General features: G+C 39.1%; 1 protein-coding gene across 3 annotated transcripts in view; it reads right to left on the reverse strand.

The window, feature by feature from the left end:
- si:dkeyp-117b11.1 overlaps positions 1-21,960 on the reverse strand; it is a 99,968-nt gene that overhangs the window by 73,017 nt on the left and 4,991 nt on the right. The window contains exon 1 of one of the 3 annotated variants that reach the window (XM_068223080.2): positions 7,466-7,525. The exons of the other annotated variants lie outside the window; for them this stretch is intronic. The gene's annotated coding sequence lies outside the window, so the exon portion shown is untranslated. Of the gene's footprint in view, positions 1-7,465; positions 7,526-21,960 lie in introns of those variants that run through there. 3 annotated transcript variants of the gene reach the window in all.

The raw sequence follows: 21,960 nt of genomic DNA on the forward strand, positions 1-21,960 counted from the left end.
AAAAATATAAAGCTTAAAGGGGCTAATAATATTGACCTTAAAATGGTGTTTAAAAAATTAAAAACTGCTTTTATTCTGGCCGAAATAAAACAAATAAGACTTTCTCCAGAAGAAAAATTATTATCAGACATACTGTAAAAAGTTTCTGAATCTATATATATATATACTATATATACATCTATACTATATACACACACACACACACACATGGGGCACATTGTTATTTAAAACTGTTCAAATAGTTAATTTAATTAAAAAACACTTGCAAGATTTAGAGTTAGATATTGCATCGAAAGTAAAAAAAAAAACATAATTGTACCTGTTTTACTTTAAAGTTTTCTTGTTGGTGCACATTTTGTAAGACATTTTAATTAAATTTACAAGCCATATCAATGTGATTTTTCTGTAGTCTGGAAATGTAAAAAATATGTTTATTTATGGACTTATACTAGTTATTTAAAACTTTACAAATAGGCTTCGTTTGTTAACATTAGTTCATTTAAATAAAAACCCTCGCAAGATTTATAGATGGATCTTAGAGTAAAAAAAATCTACATTGTTTCTGTTTCATTTTAAAGTTTTTTTTTTGTTGGTGCACATTTTGCAAGGCATTTGAATTAAATTTACAAGTCATTTCATTGTGATTTGTTTAAGGAATTCTGTAAATGTCAATATATATATATATATATATATATATATATATATATATATATATATATATATATATATATATATATATATATATATATATATAGTTAGTTAACTAAGCTCCTGATGAAAACTAGAAAATTGTGAAAATTAAAAGTATTTTAAAATCTTAGGTGATGTTCATGTCTTAGTTAATGCCTAATAACTAATTTGTTTCAATAAATGAGTTACTATAAAAATCAGTATTTTAAACTAACGTTATCATAGTAACTGAATAAATCTGGTCATTTCTCACTGTGATGCCTATTATACTTTATAATCTTTTTTTCTTATAACTGTTAAAAGTATCCTTTTGATAATACAACATTCGCAATCACTTTATCTTTTTTTAAATCATTTTTCTTTTTTTATTACAGAATTAAATCCATCTCCTTATAGTTTCATTAATTATGTTTACCTATTGTGTTAACGAAGCACAGTAAAAAACTACTTTACATGGTTAAAAATCCTCTGCATATAATTGAAACTCTCTAATTGTTAATAAGAACAAGTGTTTTTTCTTTAATTATACAACTAAAACAACCATTATTACTACTGAATCACGTTGTCGTCTTCATCCATTTCAACACATCATGTAACACACCCAATATTTCTCTATTGCAAACAACCTGTAAAGTCTTAAAATGATCTGATTGTTGATGTATCATTTTATTTTCACAGCTCAAAGTACTATCGGGTACAGCACAAATCAAAACAACACCACTTCAGCTGCACTGACCACTGATACTACAACTCCCACAACACCACCAGCACCGACCACACTTTCAGCACCAACTTCAGTGTCCTCAACAGAAACAACTACAACTACAGCAACTACAGCATCGTTTTCACCAGCTACAGCTACAACATCATCAACTACAGCATCATCTTCATCAGCACAAACTACAACTACAACAGAAACAACTACATCATCTTCATCAGCACCAACCACAACACCAACAACTACAACATCACCTACACCAACCACAACTACATCATCATCCTTACCAACCACAACTACATCATCATCCTTACCAACCACAACTACAACATCATCTACACCAACCACAACTACAACACCAACAACTACAATGTCATCCACACCAACTACAACACAAACCACAACATCATCTACACCAATCACAACTACAACATCATCCTTACCAACCACAACATCATCTACACCAATCACAACTACAACATCATCTACACCAACCACAACATCATCTACACCAATCACAACTACATCATCTTTACCAACCACATCATCTACACCAATCACAACTCCAACAACTACAATGTCATCTACACCAACTACAACACAAACTACAACATCATCTACACCAACCACAACTACAACACCAACAACTACAATGTCATCTACACCAACTACAACACAAACTACAACGTCATCTACACCAACCACAACTACAACATCATCCTTACCAACCACAACATCATCTACACTTATCACAACTACAACACCAACAACTACAACGGCATCTACACCAACCACAACACCAACTATAACAACTACAACATCATCTTCATCAGCACCAACCACAACTTCAACATCATCCTTACCAACCACAACTACAACATCATCTACACCAACCACAACTACAACATCATCTACACCAACCACAACTACAACATCATCCTCACCAACCACAACTACAACATCATCCTCACCAACCACAACTACAACATCATCCTCACCAAGCACAACTACAACACCAACAACTACAACATCATCTACACCAACTACAACACCAACAACTACGTCATCTACACCAACCACAACTACATCATCTACACCAACTACAACTTCAACACAAACAACTACAACATCATCTTCACCAACCACAACTACAACATCATCTACACCAACCACAACTACAACATCATCTATACCAACCACAACTACAACTTCATCTTCACCAACCACAACTGCAACATCATCTTCACCAACCACAACTACATCATCTTCACCAAGCACAACTACAACACCAACAACTACATCATCTACACCAACTACAACACCAACAACTACAACGTCATCTACACCAACCACAACTACAACATCATCTACACCAACTACAACACCAACAACTACAACATCATCTACACCAACCACAACTACAGCATCAACACCAACAACTACAACATCATCTTCACCAGCATCAACTACAACATCAACTACAACCCCCTCAACTACAGCATCATCTTCAACAGCACAGTCTTCTGTCAGTCCATCAACATGTAAGTCAACAACCTGAATATTTCAGTGAAACATCTATTATATTGTAGTCAGGGGCAGACTGGGACAGTATATTTGCCCGGGGCGGTTATCAGCCAGCTTTGATCATAAGGAAAACACATAACAAAAGTTTCCATCTGGAGCTCCTTCACAGTCCAAAACACTTGCTCCAGGGCCGGCCTGTCAAACAGGGAATATGGGTGGTTGCCTTTCTTAGAGGGCCCTGCAATGGCTGCTTTTAAATATATAGTGTGATCGTAAGCACAAGGATGAGCATCTATGTATATATCATAAACAATGCTCACTGAGTAATGCACAAACCCAATTAAACGCAATGCAATAAATAAATGAATAAAAAAAACATCTTTCCCAGAGATGGGTTGCAGCTGGAAGGGCATCTGCTGCGTAAAAAATGTGCTGGATAAGTTGGTGGTTCATTCCGTTGTGGCGACACTGGATTAATAAAGGCACTAAGCCGAAAAGAAAATGAATGAATGAAAGAAAAATAACCTCCACATTTCATTTTTAAAAATAGCTCTCTATAATTTCATTCATTTTCTTGTCGGCTTAGTCCCTTTATTAATCTGGGGTCACCACAGCGGAATGAACCGCCAACTTATCCAGCAAGTTTTTATGCAGCGGATACCCTTCCAGCCGCAACCCATCTCTGGGAAACATCCACACACACATTCAGACACACACTCATACACTACGGACAATTTAGCCTACCCAATTCACCTGTACCGCATGTCTTTGGACTCTGGGGGAAACCGGAGCACCCGGAGGAAACCCACGCGAAGGCAGGGAGAACATGCAAACTCCACACAGAAACGCCAACTGAGCCGAGGTTCAAACCAGCAACCTTCTTGCTGGAAGGTGACAGCACTACCTACTGCGCCACTGCCTCGCCCTCTCTCTATAATTTATATATGACAAATAGCTGAAAACAATACTAAATACACAACAACAGTATGAACGCCACCCATGATCAGCTTTTGGGGGAACTAGAATGATGTAATGTTTTCCTACACAGATTCCACATTTCGCTCACTTTCGATATAAACCCGTGTCTTAAAGTCTTAAGTAATATAATCAATCTAAATCTAATTTTTGAAACGACATGGTGTCAAAACGACATCTTTCCGGAGCCAAAATAAAAAAAGAAAAGAAAAGCAAGCTCAAAGTAAAGGTGTGTTAAGCACAAAAATAAGAAAGGCAAAATAACAAAGTGGCAGGTCCACAATCTACCCGGCGACTAAATTAAATAAGGCAAATACTCTCATATGGGATGCAAGAGGTCACTCACACGAAAGCATATCCAGACGAATCACAAAATGAACGGGGTGGCCACACATCTCTCCTCCCACACTGAACAGCTGACGAGCAGAATCTAAACTTTTTGGACGAGCCCCCAATTAATGTTACGACCACAGTCACAACATTAAATGAGGGGAAAACAAACGGATCAGTCTAGGGGTTTTATTATTTAAACAACCAAATATAAATAAAGTGTGGGGAGAAAACACAATAAACAAAGGCTGATAACAAAGGGGCACAACTCCGCGCCTGGATGGCCGCTCAAATCCCCGTCACTGAATCACTGCAGCGCGAGCTCTTAAATTGCCGACGATGAATTGTCTGCAGGTGCAGAGAAAATCAACTCTAAATCAAAACACAAACAGCAACAAAACACTAGAGGGCGACAAAGTATTAAATAAATAAATAATAAATACATGGATATGTAACAGTTCTGCTATAATACATTATTTAGTGGTATTTTACAGTACTTTGTAATACTTGCAAACTTTAAACTTATTTTAGCATATGTAATATAGATTAAATATGTTAAAGTTAATAAAAAATTTATAAACTTAAGTATACAAATTTTTTTCTTTTTATGCTTTGTTTTTACACCAGCGGCCCAATTTTTATTTAATTTAATTTTTTTTGTCTAGGGCCCTTTTACCCTATGGGCCGGCACTGACTCGCTCTATTGGGCTTGTGGCTCTCAGCACCGCCCACACTAGTCACAGCCACCAAGTCGACGAATCACAAAGCTTGCACTATGCGTTGTTTTGATGGTTCGATTTTTTGACAGATGCTGGTCAGCGTCAGAGTCAGCCACGGCAAGGGCTATGCAACCAGCCTTAAGAATGGTTTATACTTCTGTGTCAAGTGATCGCCGTGACCCATGGCGCATGTAATGCGCATAGCCGAGCATTTATTCTTCTTTGCGCTGTTTCTGTTGCTCTGCAATAACACTTCCGAAATGCTAGCTAGCAGTGTGTTTATGTTTCTCTGTGTCAAGTTTCTTCTCTGGTGTTTTGCTTTTTCTGAACGCTAGCTTAATGTACAAGTGGCTCAAACTTATTCATTTTGAGACTGGAATTGCCGGACGTGCAACAACTGTAATCATAAGGTAAACACAAAACAAAAGTTTCCTTCTGGAGCTCCTTCACGGGACTCCACACTTATGAACACTCACAGCATCGGGCTTGCACTGCTCTCACATCTGCCCACACTCGTCAGCCCTACCAAGCTGACCAAGCACAGATCTTGTGCTATGCATCGTTGCGTCATGTAGTTAAATTTTTTTTGTTACATATATATATATATATATATATATATATATATATATATATATATATAACACTGCTGCGCCCCTATTCGATCATATTGTGTATTGGCGATCTCACAGGGGGATGATATGGCAATCACAAAATTTCATATATCGCCCAACACTATTGAACAGTCGCTCCATCCGCTTGTTAAGTGTGACGTCACGCGAAGAGGCTTCCGGGTCCAAGCGCTCTATTCAACTGAATGGGGAGACTCATGAAATGGTAATAATAAACGTTTACAAAGCGATTTAAGGCTTTCGAAAATCACGATTGCAGTATATATGTCTATGCCTAATATCTGATGGCCAGAAAGTGATACATTTCTTTATAAATTGTTAATTTTTTGGTATTTGTTATGCAGCAAGCCCAGAGATGGTTGTGTACACTATGATTTTATATAATTAACTTTAATGTGTGATAGGAATAAAACGTGATCATAAACGAATGATTTCTCCACTCAAATGAGTGGCGGCTTGGACCCGGAAACAGTATACATGCGTCACAAACACGTCACCACTTAACAAGCGGATTGGGCTCGTGCAGCTCTTACTTCTGCCCACACTCGTCAGCGCTAACTAGGCAACCAATCACAGAGCTTTGTTTACCTTATGATTAGGTTCGTTGCACGTCCGCTAGTTCCTCTGAATAAGTAAGTTTGAGCTTTTTTTGAGCTACACGCATAAAGAAAGACGACAGAGAGTCTAAAATCCACAGCCAGCTAGCGTTTCAGAAGTGTTATTGCAGAGGAACACAAACAGCACACCGAAGTATAAATGCACAACTACACGCAAGGCAGGCACCGTGGGTCACAGCGATCACTAGAAGCAGAAGTATAAATCCGCCTTTACTTTGAGACTTCAATTTGGTTCCATAATAACACATCTATTTCTCTCTAATTTAGTGACCACAGAGACTAGTGCCTTCAGTGATGTGACTCCAATCCCAGAAACCACTCGTCCACCAATCACCAATCTAACAACGACAACAACAACAACTCATGTGTGTGAGTAATTTGTGTGTGTTTGATGAACTCTCTATTGTCTCTATTATACGCAATTTAAGAAACTTGGTAACAAGTTCTTCCACAGGCTTCCAGTAATTTCATTTATCATTCTCACATGTAGAACATGGTAAATATGTAACTGACTAATGTGTTATTATTAGGGTTGGGCATCTAAGCTATAATGCCGATCTGATACGCATCTCGATACAAAGAATACGATCCGATATATTAGCGATACATTTGTGACATATTGCGATGCAACACGATACGATTCACACCCATATCACGATACAATGCGATAATTCAGCACTAACTAATTAGATCAAGTTTATGAGATTATGTGAAAGAGGATGCTGTGCCATTGAATGAGTTTGATTCTTTATTAACCAAGCAAAACCAAGACTTTTTTTACAAACTGGCTTTTCTCTCAGAGCCAGAGTGTCAGTTTACAGTAGAGGGCCATTTTAGAACATATAGCACATATTATTTAAGTATTTTCAAGATAAACAGAATGTATAAGTGCAATAAATATTAAAAATACATATATTTGCACTCTTTCAACATTAAGGTTTACCTTTGCACAACAAGAACTGTGATTTAACTTTTCAACTATGAAAACAAGTTTTACAAAGATATATTTTGCCACTGAATATTTAAAACTTAAAGTCGTGAACTAGCAGTGTTATGCTGCTTTGAAACATCACTGTCACTGTAAACAACAGGCTAATAAAAATATAAATAAATGAAAATTAACAGGAGGAGGTGTTTAAAACCTTCGTTCTCCGTGACACTAGGCTGAATATCTTTGCAGATGAACAATGCAATAGCATCCGTTATTGGCGTAGAGCGCACAAAACTGTTGCGCATGGAAATAACATTCAATGCTTTTCTCACCACTTTTGGAGCTGGTACTGTAGCTACAGTTTAAGCAGAGCAGGAAGCCGGCGATGCAGAAACACTGGAAGATGCTTCCACAACAACACCGTGGCGCCGCTTCAAGTGAGATATCAGATTAGTCGTACTGCCCGTGTATTTTACAGATGCGCGCCACATTTTGCAAATTGCATCTGTCCTGTCAAGTCGTCCATCCTTTTTGCAAAATCCATAATGTTGCCATACTTTAGATTTAAAACTCAGTGGGGAATAAAATGTTTGTTTTGCTTCTCGCGCTTTCTGAGGGCACTTTCTGAGGGCGCACCACTAGCTTCATCCGCACACCTGATACACTGAGTTGTGTACACATCCGCAAGTCCGCAAGTCCGTTGCTACTTTATGTAGGTCGATTAAATTATGCGCCAAAAACAGGTCGACAACACTTGTTAATAAATAAAAAATACATTCTATATTAAAAATAAAAGCTGTATCTTGGAAAAACCGATGCATCTCGCAAAAACCGATGCATCTCGATTTGCTTTCAAAATTTCATTCATCCTCTGCTGCTCTACCGATGCACTCGCATCGTGCACGCGCATGACCGCGTATCGATACATATCGGTTAATCTTCCCATCCCTAGTTTATATGTTATTGATGGGACCACCTGTGACGTAACAAAAAATAAATAAAGCCAAATAGAAGCTCCTGCAATTCTTTTTTTTCATATTGTGTTGCAGAGAAACAGAATATCACATGAGAAAACAGTGGGTGTGGCTTGTTTTTTTTTTTTACTACTGCAAGCTGATTGGATGTAGTAAAGCAGGTGTTTTATTCAGAAAGATGAGAACAAGGGTTTGGGGAGAGTTATAACAGCCTAACCTACGATGACTCCTTACTATTTCTGTCTGTTGTCATAACGCTAAGTAAAATAGTTGCCCTTTGGGAGGGGAACTTCAATGCTATGTGGAAACTTCCACTATGGGCGTTTCGTCAGAATCCAATCATCTGAAAGAGTATATAAACGGGTCAATGAAATGCCAATGACTTTGGGTCATGTCCTCCAGAGCTTTATGTATTGTTGTGAATTTCCTAAAAGAGCAACACGGTTGTGCAGCGCGTCTTTTTCAAGACGTTGCTCTGACTGTGCATTTCTGGATGCAGTGTTTTTCTGTCCCCGGATGATGGGCACGAGCATGTCTGGGGTCCAGCATGTTAATGCTGTGCTCGCGGGCAGTGCATGCCATCACATCGGTGCAGCCATGCAGCCAATGGGCTCTCACAGTAGTGGGAAAATGGTGACTCCAGCGCCAACTGTCCAGCTGTTAAGGTCTGCGCCTTTCTAACACAGAGATACATGCGCTCTCTCGCTTGAGTTCCACACTTGGCGAACCCTGCAGACGTCCACAGGCTACACAGCTGGCCCTAGGGCATGCATAATACGCATTTCACCAGTGAGCAAACTTGCACAGATGCTGTGTAAAGTCAGGGAGGACGAGGAACAGGTCTATGTTTTGTGCCTCTGTGGCTCAATTGGACCTGTATTTCAGCTCTCTCCTCGTGATGGCCCCTTCCTGGCACATCCCCTGGAAGAAGCTTCTTCTCTGGGACAGGCACCGTTTTGCAACCGCACCCACATTTATGCCTCATGTATGGTCCATAGATGGAGCCCTCTCAGGGCTTGTCCATATGTCTTCTTGCCACCGGGTCTCCCCACTTGGGCAGCAGGTGGCCTCCACAGCGTCCTCCCTATTGGGACTGCATGCTTTCCCAACGTACAGTCGTATTAAAAATTCCTAGAAATTAACTACGCATTGCAACTCCTAAAAAAATTATCTAAATCTTTAAAACTTCTGTTAAATGTGATATGTGAGGGCCAAGGAACACAGTGGAGGACCGCGCCTCTGGTGATGCAGGTGTGCTCATGCTCTTGGTTTGGCATATCCTCTCCTTGGGGGCAAAGTAGGTTCAATCATTGTGGCATTTTCCATACATTTCCTCATAGCGAAAGTTTCCACATAGCATTGAAGTTCCCCTCCCGAAGGGGAACGCTCGTTTACCTAAGTAACCCTCGTTTCTCGTGGAGGGAATGGAAATGCTGTTTCTTCATCACAGTGATTGCCCCTTAGCTGCTGGGCATAAAAGTCTCTTCAGCTAGAAAAGGATGCTCAGCTTGCCACATGCTGTGCTTTTATTCCAAATTGATTGTAAGTAGCGACTGCTGTGCACGCTGACACGACTAACTCATTGGCATTTCATTGGCCCGTTTATATACTCTTTCAGATGATTGGATTCTGATGAAATGCCCACAGTGGAACTTTCCACATAGCATTCCCATTCCCCCCTCAGGGAATGAGGATTACTTTAAGTAACGGGAGCATTTTACTTACTGTGAAAACAGAATTCTTTTGTCGTAAATACCATAAAGCTTTTTCATGCAATTTAAACAGCCTGTAATTGCAACTTGAACTTCGTATAAATAGCATCTACCACTGCCTTTTTCTTTTAATTTCCTACTTTATTCTTTTATTTTCTCTTTTTGTTAATGCTGTTACAGGGAGATGGTTCACATAAAAAGAAGATTAAGTAATATATTAATTTAACCTTAAGTAAATATTACTATATTAACAATTTATTTTCAATAAATAAATTAACAATTTTGAGGCAACGTAGTGGCGCAGTAGGTAGTGCTGTCGCCTCACAGCAAGACGGTCGCTGGTTCGAGCCTCGGCTCAGTTGGCGTTTCAGTGTGGAGTTTGCATGTTCTCCCTGCGTTCGCGTGGGTTTCTTTCGGGTGCTCTGGTTTCCCCTACACTCTAAAAACATGCGATACAGGTGAATTGAGCAGGCTAAATTGTCTGTAGTGTATAAGTGTGTGTGGATGATTCCCAGAGATGGGTTGCGGCTGGAAGGGCATCCGCTGCGTAAAGACGTGCTGGATAAGTTGGCAGTTCATTCCGCTGTGGCGACCCCGGATTAATAAAGGGACTAAGCCGACAAGAAAATGAATGAATATTAACAATTTTGTTTGAATTTAGTGCTGTGCAAAGATTAATCATACCCAAAAAATTCTGGTTTGTTTTGACATAAAATATTTGTGTGTATTAAATGTATTTATTATGTGATACATTTACATACATAAAAACAAAACTATACAAACGTTTTTTTTGTTTTTTGCATAGACATTTACATCTATATAGAATTTGTAGTTGTCCAAGCTCATGGGAGTCATACACAATATTATTTTTTTCCCACTGCACCATGACTTTTCTTCTTGTAGTATTATTATACTGGACATTATTTCAGTTCAGTGATGAGACTTTTGTCTAAGCAAAGTCAGACCTTACTGTCCTAATGAAATCATTCATAATCACGACATGATCATATTTTATTGTGGTCAATTAAGCGTCAATAGATTCTAGAGGCCTTCACCTTTCATATAAGCCACTTCTGATACCAAATGATCGACTAAGTCAAGTTATTATTTGTTTTCCTGAAACTCGGATAGGCCACAAGACTTTTGTCAGTTAATGTATATTAACTGCTGTATTTAATGTTTCTGTCATAGATGGAAGTTGTGCAAATCCAAATCTGTGTTGTGCTGGAAGAAATGACAGCTGTAAGCGTGTAAACTGCTTTTGTGATGTTGCTTGTCTGAGAATTGGAGACTGCTGCCCTGATTTCAAGCCCACCTGCACAGGTAATCAGACACAATGAGGAAAAATCACATCAGATTCATCTGTGCTGAATCTCTAAGCTTCCATCTAAAGTTGCATGTTTATTTTATGTGCAAAATTAAAGGTGCTGTATGTAAGTGTTTGACTCTTCTAAAGCATAAAAGCGTGCAGATATTTTAGAAACATGCTAAATGAACATTCTTGTTTATCTGAAAAGCAATGCTGAAGTCAAATATTCTGCTTTGAAAATTTGAGTTACATTCCGGAGCTGCTGTGATTGGGTAATTTAACCTGCCCAGTGTCAGTTTAGCCAATTATATTTCAGCACACTAGGTTGCCCTGTTGGATAACAGCGTATATAATTCATTCATTTAGGAAAGCTTTCAAAGCATGCATCCGTGACCGAAATGCGACCTTCAGTGGACAGTAGCAGACTCTGAAATGAGACGCAGATTCAGAGTTCCACATGAGGTGGTTATTAATTAGCAAATAATATAAATATTATGGACATAAACATCAGGTGAGCAGGTTACATTGTAACCCCTGTGTCCTAAGAACATGCTATGTGAGGAGATTTGATAAGCAATTTGGCTGTTTGCACCAGACGAAACATGACAGAAATGTAAATACAGCCATTCAGAAGCACAGAATAGTGCACTCACTGCACTTCAGCGAAATAGTAAGGTTTATATAGTCTAATTAATACATATTAAACCTCTACATTATAAAATGTAGATGCTGAATCACTGATATGTGTTGGCTTGCACTGAATCGGTTCTAAAGTTTAATCGGTTTATTTTATTTTTCAGATCTGAGGTTAACTATCTGCAGCTGCTTTCAGTAGTATGGCAATAAATGTCATGTAAAATGGCATTTAAGCACACATTATTAGCATTTAACATTAAATAAAGCACATAAGATGCACCTGATTGGTGTCTTCAATCTGGCAACCTGCGATTGTGCGTTTCAAACCAGGCATGCAATACCTAGCTCAACCACTGGGTGTCAAACTTACGTACTGCACCTTTAAAGTATTACAAAAAAATATAGAGCAACTTACTGCAGTAGGGGGAAGTGTATATTTTGGTCATTGGATTTTAATTTTAGAAACAGATATTGAAAAAAAATATATGTTTTTTTTTGCTTTAAAATACAAAAAAAACTACTGAAATACAAAGCATTTTTTGATTTTCGTTTTTGAATTTTAAAACGAAAATAAAAAAAGGTTGTTTTTCTTTTTCATGGTAAAAAACGGAAAAGCAAAATTCAAAAAAGAAAATCAAAAATGCTTAAAATTTACATTTTTGTTTTAGAATTTTAAAATGAAGATCAAAAAACAATTCTTTTTTTGTTTTTCAATAACTGTTTCTTATAAAAATCCAATGACCAAAAGATACACTGACCCAGTAGCAAATAAAGTAGTGTTTTTATATTGCATTTAATAATAGAAGTCACTTTCTGTGAAACTAGCACAATAGGCTAAATTGAGCGTGCATGCAAATTTTTTTAATCATGCACATCTTTTTATGCTGCATCCTAAAATGTGATAGGTGAATGGAAGCCTCATAAGCATCATAAGACAGCACACGTTCAGTAACTAAATCTTAAAAAAAATAAAAATAAATAACACTGCACAAATATTCTACATTTTGACATGACAATAAATCTGCACTTCTGTCCTCTATTATAGTGGCTAACAGCTCAAAACCAACCCCTCTCCCAACAACAGGTATGTTTTTCATTTTTCTGTATCATGTTAGGGGATACTCCAATATTCATATTCAATGCACTTTTGAGCTTGAAGTGCAGCACTGATAAATGGAAAAAAAGTGTATTTTTAACACTATTAACTATATTTACAATCATCAATTCATTTATTCAAACAATTAAAATCAGGGTTTCTACAGGTTTTTACAAGGGAATATTTAAGATCTTTTTAAGACTTCAAGACCAAATATTGAGTATATTTTTAATCTAAAACCCATCACCATTCAAGGCAAGGCAAGTTTATTTCTATAGCACATTTCATACACAGTGGCAATTCAAAGTGCTTTACATGGAATAAAAGAAACAAGAAAATAAGAACAAATGAATTAAAACAGATGAAAAATGTGTTAAACAGGTTATAAAAGAATGAAAAAGAAAAGAAAGACACAACAGTGCGATCTGTCGGATGTAGAACAGTGCTCATTCAGGAAAGGCACAGCTAAACAGATGTGTGTTCAGTCTTGATTTAAATGTACCTAATGTTGGAGCACATCTGATCATTTCTGGAAGCTGACTCCAGCAGCAGGGGGCGCTGTTAGTAGCTGAAAGCTGATTCACCCTGCTTTGACTGAACTCCTGGCGTTTCTAGTTTTTATGATCCTAATGATCTGTTAGGTTTGTATTTAGTGAGCATATCTGTCATGCATTGAGCTCCTAGGCCATTTAGTGATTTATAGACCAGTAATAATACTTTAAAATCTATTCTGAATGTAACTGGGAGCCAGTGTAGAGACCTGAGGATAGGTGTTTGCTAAAATCCTGGCCGCAGCGTTCTGGATGAGCTGCAACTGTCTAACTTTCTGGGAAGGCCAGTGAGGAGTCCGTTACAGTAATCCACCCTGCTGCTGATAAAAGCATGAACGATTTTCTCACTGGAAACAAAGCATCTGATGTTTTTGAGATTATGGTATTGCTTTGCATTCACTGCCATTATATGAATCACCAAGATCAGCTCAAAATCTGATTTAATGTCCTACTGAAGAAAAAAGGTTACTCACATTTTAGATGAGCTGTTAACTACTACTAACAAGCATCTTTTGTTTTTAATAGACGTCTAAAATGTCTTCATAGTCTTCTTGGCTAAAACAAGGCTAAATTTGGGCTGTCGGTGAAAATCTAATAGACGTCTGATAGGCTAAAACTAGACTAGTCATCAAATAAACAGAATTTAATGACTACACATATAAAGTCTGTCTAGTTTTGGGCTAACCTTAGACGTCTATTAGATTTTCACTGACAGCCCAAGTTTAGCCTTAGTTTAGGGTGGTTTCACACCTGCCTTATTTAGTTCGATTGAATCGCACTAGAGTTCGTTTCCCCTTTTGGTACGGTTCGTTTGGGCAGGTGAGAATGCAGCAATCGTACTCGAGTGCGCACCAAAAGCGGACCAAATAAGCGTATTGAGACCTGCTTGAAGAGTTGGTCTTGGTATGCTTTCAAATGAACCCTGGAGAGGTTCGTTTGTGGTGAGAATATGATCCGTACTAAAACAGGTCCAACTGCAAAAGATACTAGGCGTTTTGGACCAATTCAGCTGCCGTAGGCCGATGCGCTGTGCATTATGGGATATGGAGGAAAAATATTTGTTGACAGCGCTTTACCAACAGAGAGAGAGAGAGAGAGAGAGAGAGAGGGGAAAACATTACATGTTGGATCGTTGGAAATATTTCCGCAAGATGAGCATGTCGCAGTTTGGCTAAATTAATTCACGCCTCCTCCTGAAATGCCGCAGCCGCGCTTCATTTTCGTAATGTATAGTTTGTCTAAAGCAGGCATACAATCAGTCAGCGCAGTCGTCCCTCCAGAGTAAAAGGTTTTGTTTACCTGCGGGAGTTCATTGGCATTTTCCCGCACGTGATATCTGACCAATCAATAAGCAGTTTAGGAAATATGTTCAACAACATCTGGCCAATGAGAGATGTGGATTTTGTCAGATGACTGTATTTTGGTTCGTTTCAACTGTTTCCGACCAAAGCCAGCAGCGTGGTGTGAAAACGACCTAAGACGGCAGAAGATGCTACAATGTATCATTTATTGCGCTTGGTCCGGACCAAATGAAGCAAACTACAGTTGTGAAAGCACCCTTAGTCAAGCTGTCTATGTTCAGATGTCTATTAGATGTCTATTAAACACATAATAGTTTGCTGGGTCCCTTTAAAGGGCCATGACACCCCCCACGTTCGGTTAAAGTCTACTTCAGAATTTTTTCAAAAGATGCATGATTAATGGGCGAGGAGCTCCGCGAGCATCGGGCAGGAGTGGGCGTGGCCAGCAGGGGAGAGGGGGAGTGAACAACTGTTGATGTCATTTAGCTCACAAATTGAGACAAACCGTGAGGAGACGCATGAGTTTATAGTTCACAAAGTTAAAAATGCAAAGAAATAAACAGTAATTTAATGCCCTGCTACATTTGTTATTCGTAATTTCATATACAGACAACCACAATTGATATCATTATAAAGATAAGTGTGTTCATGTAAACACTATAAATGAGGATTTTCCGTCAATCCCCAGGTCTAAATCATAGATCTAAATGCAGACTCAGTGGAGCAGGTCTCCTGACCTGTCTATTTTAACCGTTAGCCCTGCTGGTAATCTGGAGGATTTAGGCGAACACAGCAGCACAGTGATGTGTCTGAATGTGAATGAACTCCTGATACAAGACAACATCCGCTATTCTTCAATTCTCGTGCTGCTCTCCCGACAAAAATGCTAGCAGCACACACAAAGCTTTGCTGTATGATCGGCCCTGACAGGATCGCGGGGAAAAACATGCAACAAACCCCGTGAATCATGGAAACAAACGCATACGAGCCTTCATAAACGGCTACTGCGTGCCCGTGGGTCCGTGTCTCACAGCTTGAGTTTGGCACTGGTCTGGCAGGTCTGCGTCTGCCTTGCCTTCGGAAAGCGCGTGCTGTCATGCTCTCATGAATAATTAAGCAGCCGGCTCTACTCATAGGATAAGGAAACTCCGCTATGAATAATTATGAGTAACCGACGCGTCATCATTGCACTTGTGGTACTTCGCTACGTCGCCGATTTTGATCCCTCCCCAAAAATCATTTTAAACCCGGAAGCTGAAATTAGCTGACAAAATCTCAAAACTATCCAGTTTTCCCCACAAATAAAGCTGACAGGTGCTAACATTGTCTTAACTGATGCTCAACACACATACAACTGTTAATATATAAAAAAAAAAGTTCTCCAAAGTGTCCTGAACCTTTAAGGCCTCAATTTCATTCATTCATTCATTTAATTTCTTTTCAGCTTAGTCCCTTTATTAATCAGGGGTCGCCACAGCGATATGAACCGCCAACTTATCCTGCAACCCAGCACCGATATACTCTTGCATTCATACACATACACTACGGACAATTTAGTTTCTTCATTTCACCTATAGCACATGTGTTTGGACGGTGGAAAAAGCGGAGCACCCGGAGGAAACCCACGCCAACAGGGGGAGAACATGCAAACTCTGCACAGAAACGCTAACTGACCCAGCCGAGGCTTGAATCAGTGACCTTCTTACTTCCACAGCGCTACCCACTGCACCATCGCATCACCTGGGCTTACTTTGCCTACTTTATTTACTTTATAAGACCTGTGGAAACCCTGACAATATAACATTACTGAATGGATATCCCAAATCAGGACATCATAATAATACAGTCAAGCATAAAACACGAGAATCATTTATAAAGTCACTCATTTGTCAGTAAGAAATCATTAAAGAAATCATTAAACACATCTGTTTAGCTGTGCCTTATGAGCTCTGTGCTACGTCCGACAGATCGCACTATTATGTTTTTCATTGTCTTTTTCATTCTTTATAGCCTATTTTAACTCATTTTAATTTGTTTTTATCTGTTTTTAGTTATTTTTATTGTCTGCATTTTATGTTCCTAAACTTGTCTTTTTTATTCCTGTTTATGTAAAGCACTTTGAATTGCCACTGTGTATGAAATGTGCTATATAAATACACTTGCCTTGCCTTGCCTTGTGCTTGTGTCTAATGCTGGATTAATGGTTGTATTGACGTCTCGTGTTTCTACTGTAGGCTCGTGTTCAGGTCCGACTGTGCTGTGCTGTGCTGGTATGAACTACGACTGTTTTAGAGGCTGTTTTTGTGATGAAGTCTGCAAAAACTTAAAAGACTGCTGTCCTGACTTCAACAGCACCTGCTGTAAGAACCCACATACCCACATTCATCTTTCATTATGTCTGTAGCAGTGTAGATTGTGTCAAAGCAGCTTAAAATACATGAAGTTCTAGTAAATTGCTGTAAAATTGTAATCTAGTCTAGTGAATTCTAGTAAACACTTCTCCTTATAGATCATTCTTGAAGCGACAGCTCTGTCATTTAATGGTAAACAAACTAAAAATCTACTTAAGTGATTCATTTGCTGCTCTGCACTAACAAACTAGTTCCTTTTAACGGATAGCACTGTATTTATTTGAAGATGAATACAACAATTACTAATACATCAATCTTCCTCTGTCATCTGCTTTATAGTTTTCAATTCTACAACTTCACCACCTTCAACCAACTCCACTACAGCCTCTCAGTTCACCTACACTACTCCATCCACTTCCACCCAATATACCTCCGCCTCAACTTCTTCATCCACTTCCACCCAATATACCTCCACCTTAACTTCTCCATCCACTTCCACCAGATATGCCTCTACAGTCCAACCCAAAGGTGATTCACTGGTGTGACCTTTTACCATTGGCTTTTACCATTACCATTTTAACCAAATGATCCCTCAAATACAGTGAAACTAAAATGTGTGTTGGTTATTTTACAGATGTTCTTACAATACTGACTAATCTGGAGGTGGAGGTTTTGGCTGAGGAGTCGTCCACTGAAAAAGAGAGGCAGGATGCACTGCGTCAGGTGAGGACACTGTTATGGATATTTTCTAAACCACATTTTCTTTCCACCCGGTTTGGCCGTTTGTCCACACGAAAGTGATGTGTCAGGTAACTAAAAATGAAACTTTCTGAAAACTCCGGGTGGGTTAAAATTTTCTCCAGGTACAGTGTAGTCTTGAATACAACTGGAATGTTTGCCTCATGATGACTGCATGCACAGTTTTTTCCTTTTCCAACACAAAATCAGATATCGCAGTCAATGTAGTGAAATATATAAAACAAATTATTTTCCTCAGCATTCTTGAAGAATGCAACACAAAGATGGCCTGGTAGCCCTGTCCTAAAGGACTGATAGCCCCGCCGTAAAGGACTGACAGCCCCGCCCTAAAAGGACTGACAGCCCTGCCCTAAAAAACTGATAACCCCGCCCTAAAGGACTGACAGCCCCGCCCTAAAAGGACTGACAGCCCTGCCCTAAAAGACTGATAACCCCGCCCTAAAGGACTGACAGCCCCGCCCTAAAAGGACTGACAGCCCTGCCCTAAAAGACTGATAACCCCGCCCTAAAGGACTGACAGCCCCGCCCTAAAAGGACTGACAGCCCTGCCCTAAAAAACTGATAACCCCGCCCTAAAGGACTGACAGCCCCGCCCTAAAAGGACTGACAGCCCTGCCCTAAAAGACTGATAACCCCGCCCTAAAGGACTGACAGCCCCGCCCTAAAAGGACTGACAGCCCTGCCCTAAAAGACTGATAACCCCGCCCTAAAGGACTGACAGCCCCGCCCTAAAAGGACTGACAGCCCTGCCCTAAAAGACTGATAACCCCGCCCTAAAGGACTGACAGCCCCGCCCTAAAAGGACTGACAACCCTGCCCTAAAAGACTGATAACCCCGCCCTAAAGGACTGACAGCCCCGCCCTAAAAGGACTGACAGCCCTGCCCTAAAAGACTGATAACCCCGCCCTAAAGGACTGATAGCCCTGCCCTAAAAGGACTGTTAACCCCGCCCTAAAGGACTGACAGCCCCGCCCTAAATGACTGATAGCCTTGCCCTAAATGACTGACAGCCCTGCTCTAAAGCACTGACAGCGCATGGCTGTGTGTGCGTCTGTGTGGTCACGTGATGTGCATTTTCAGAGGTAGATAGGAAGGAGGGCTGCTCAGAAATGCTACACGCCACTGTGGATGTCGAATCGTTGTCGTTCTAAAATGCCATTTAAAAACAAAGACAGTGTAAACAGGGCTTGAGTGTGTACTTTTCGCGAGCGGATTTGCAACGGGGGCGGGCGGAGGATCGCGATGCCGGTGTTGTCTATCGGACGAACCGTACGTAATACGTACATAGCAGAGCTTGCAAAACTGTGTTTTTTTTTTTGTCGACAACACGAACGTTGTCAACATAACACCGGCGACTTCATTGAAAGAGGAGAGGGTTTAAGCTCTGTCGACGGGTCTCCTGCTTCTGCACTTTAACAAGCACTTCAACAAGCCTGTTTTTTTCCCGCTTGGCAAGCTAAGCTGACGTGACATGGGGGCGTGGCAGCATCGACGATTCTATTTTTAAATTTGATAATCGAATATGAGCATAAATTTCGATCGATTTCGATAGATTGCTGATAACCAAGTATTTCAGTATTTTAATGTCAGCCTTTCTACAGATTAGTAGTAAGCTAATGTAATTTCAGAATGCAAATCTTAAATTCATGCTAACCAACAAATGATCATAGGAAATATATTAATGTAATTCAAATATATAAAATATGAATTGATGTTCACTTTAAACTTTAATTATATTGTTCTATTAAAATTATTTTTTTTAAAGATTTTGTCAAAGAAAAGATTTTTCTAGAGTCATCCACTATAATTTTGCAGCTCAAAAGTATCGGTTCAGGCACCGTTTTGTCACCAGTATCGTTTTAAAAGTATCGATTTAGCATTGGTATCGAAATAACCCCAAACGATACCCGATCAAGAAACGATACCCAAGAAAAAGGTCTCTTTACTGTGCTTTTTTTCACCTGCTGACTTCCTAATTCTTGTCATCTTGTTTCTCAGGTTTTCTCAGATTTGATGATGAGTTTAGCAGAAAATGACACTGATATCTACTCATATGAGGTCACGAGAATTCAGCCATTATCACCATGTGATTGAGTCAGGAATCAACCCAGATGAAGACATTCACACTGCTGCTGGACTTTCACTAATTTAAGAAGAGATCTGAACATTTATGTTGACAATTCAACTAATTTGTGCATTTCTGACACAAAATCATTGTATGTGCTTTAAACTAACACACACACACGCTAACTGATGTGAAGTATGTGATGAATGTAGTAAGGAAACAGATTTATTATCTACTGTCATGTAATCCTTTGTTCCTCCTTTCATTAGCACAGATCAGAATCTGCTCATGTACTTGACACTGTTTTGTTTTTTGTGTGTGATTGCTGTATAATGATTACACTGCAAATAAACACCAGATGAGGAAGAACCCTTGTCAACCCATTCACACAAACAAAAAGGCACAATTGAATAACCCCTTCACTGCTATTGTCTGCCAGCAGGATACTTAAGTTTACTTCACTATATTGCAATTAAATTTTAATTTAATCATGACAAGCTAGGTATCATTGGAAAGGTGTAATACTATTGAATGCATATTTACCAGTTATTTGTTTTGTGCTACATATGAAAAATAATAGATTAATAATCATTTACTGTCACCCTATATTATTATTATCACCCTAATCAGAGTGATAATAATATTATATTCTATAATAATATTTTAGTCTAAACATGCTGCAATCATGACAAACTATATGTCATTTGAAAGCTTAAAATATCTAGTTTCCATATTTCAAGACCAATTTTTGATAGATGATCTAGAGTAACAGTTATTTATTAATTAGTGATGAGGACACTCAAGTCATAAAGCATTACTTTGCTACAGCAATCTACAAGTAAAATCACATAAACGTGTTAGAAACCTATAAAATATAACATCCATTCTTTATTTTGAGGAAACAAATGTTAGAAAATGTATTAAGTATTATGAAAAAGCTAAAGATTCTTAGTTTGTGAAGCAGTGCTAGAGCTGCACGATTCTGGCTAAAATGAGAATCGAGATTTTTTTTGCCTAAAATAAAGATCACGATTTTCTCACGATTCTGTAGATGTAAAATAAAGGGTAATACGAGTGGGCTATTGTTATTGTTATTCTCAAACATGTGGTAAAACAGCAATAGGCTTTGTGTAGCTCTACTGTTGGTTAAAATGCTAAATGTTGTATGGCAGGGGTCTCAAACTCAATTTACCTGGGGGCGGCAGGAGGCAAAGTCTGGGTGAGGCTGGGCCGCATAAGGGATTTCACACAAAAAAAGTCCTCAAATGTCATTATTAACAGTTTTAATTATTTGTTCTGAACATGAAGTGTCCTGAACATTAATAGAACATTGAGTGAAGATTATGAACAGTTCTTCTGAACATGGCATCTTTTGCCTACTTCTTGCTGCCAGAGACTTGACAGCGCTTCTTCTCACAAATCTGAACCACATTTGGCTTTAGAGCGGAAGCAGTTGAGACCCTCAGTATGGCTTGAAGATGATCATCATTAAGTCTAGACCTGTACTTTGACTTATTGAAGTCCTAGGGAAAAAAGTGGGGGAACTCACTCAAAACTTCCATTCCCTCACCTAAAAAAAAGGCGTATATATGTATAAATAAAACACCCCCACCCCACTCCAGTCACAACAGTCTGTACCAGTCTGTATCTACCTATAATATCAACACAATCTCACGGCAATTCGTAACTTTTTCATTTAGTGGCTAATTCGTATGAATTCGTACGATCTAATTCGTACAATTTAGTACGATTTGCTTATCCCCCAATGACGGTTGGGGTTAGGGGTGGGGTCAGGTGCCACGCCTCCTTTTAAAAATCGTTCCATTTCGTACGACTGAATTCGTACGAATTAGCCACTAAACTGGCAAAATGTAAAATACTTACGTTTTCTCGTGAGATCAGGCTGATAATATATATAAGATGCAGGCACGTGCACACATAGGGCTCAACCTGTGCAGTGCACTTGCCCTTTTTAGTCTTGCATAGAAAGTGCCCTTCCAAAATGATCAAAAGTGCCCCCGCGACGCGACACACCCTCGGTCCCGCCCTTCAGTAGGCGCGCGATAACACCG

This window comes from Danio rerio, chromosome 8 (genome assembly GCF_049306965.1).
Source record: "Danio rerio strain Tuebingen ecotype United States chromosome 8, GRCz12tu, whole genome shotgun sequence".
Classification (NCBI taxonomy): domain Eukaryota; kingdom Metazoa; phylum Chordata; class Actinopteri; order Cypriniformes; family Danionidae; genus Danio; species Danio rerio.